At 41.6% G+C, this 984-nt stretch overlaps 1 long non-coding RNA gene across 1 annotated transcript; it reads left to right on the forward strand.

Annotated features, from left to right (window-relative positions):
* Nucleotides 1-14: 14 nt before the first annotated feature.
* On the forward strand, nucleotides 15-847 carry LOC107181476. Its single transcript, XR_001512151.1, has 2 exons — nucleotides 15-177; nucleotides 256-847. It is a non-coding gene; the product is annotated as an uncharacterized LOC107181476 (long non-coding RNA).
* The last annotated feature ends 137 nt before the right edge of the window (nucleotides 848-984 follow it).

Raw genomic sequence — 984 nt, forward strand, 5'->3', positions numbered from 1 at the left:
ACAAGCAAGCCTGTTTTAAGATAAAAATTATTCTGTATCATTTGGTAGCATGAGAGGAAGTTACTTCCCTCCCTTAAGAGAACTAGTTTTTTTCTCAATGTTAAACTTGATGCTGCATTTTCTTTGTTTCAGGTGCTGGAAGAAAAGATAGTCCAGGAATATAAAAAGTTCAGGAAGGTAAGACTAGGTCTAGGAATGTCAGCAATAAGGTAAAAATGAATTACTTCTTTTGACATGGATGCTTTTTCTCTGCAGCGATACCCAGGTTACAAGGAAGAAAAGTGTCGCTGTGAGTACCTGCATCAGAAATTGTCCCACATTAAAGGTCTCATCCTGGAGTTTGAGGAAAAGAACAGGGGCAGCTGAACTAACTGGTCAAGGGCTATCGACCCTCTCTGCCCGGTGTGATGCAAAGGAACAAACCGCTGTAAATGAAGTAGAGTGCAACTGTCCGCGCTTGTTATTGCTGAACCCATGGTGGCAAGTAGGAGAGCTGCTCTAGGTTAAGGCTGGATTTTCATTGTTGCCATATATTAATTTTTAGGGTGTGGGCGCAGTGCCAACTCTCTATAGCTGTGCCCAGGAGACTAAGAAAAGCAGCCAAGGCTTGGCTTCTCCACCTTTAGTTCAGCAAGTCATTTTCAAATCCTAAGAAATGACATCCTTTCCAGGACAAGATACGTCAAGGACATTAGAATTCAGCCTGGTAGCCTCGCTAACAAAACAATAACTTTTAGGAAGTTTTGATACACCTGGATGTATAGGGGAATGGCTTGGGGTCTTACCAATGTACTGAAAGTGAATTCTTTTACAAACATGGCTAAAAACTTAAAACTGTCTCTGTGTCCTTTGTACAAGTTTATATGCTTTTCTTAAATCTTCCAACGCAGTGGTTCTTACCCCTGGCTCTATGTCCGAACCACTTCTGGGCTCTCTACAAAAATTAGCTATCCAAATCCCAACCCAGGTCTTGTGAATTAGAGT

Source organism: Myotis davidii, unplaced genomic scaffold (assembly GCF_000327345.1).
Source record: "Myotis davidii unplaced genomic scaffold, ASM32734v1 C63549508, whole genome shotgun sequence".
Taxonomy (NCBI): domain Eukaryota; kingdom Metazoa; phylum Chordata; class Mammalia; order Chiroptera; family Vespertilionidae; genus Myotis; species Myotis davidii.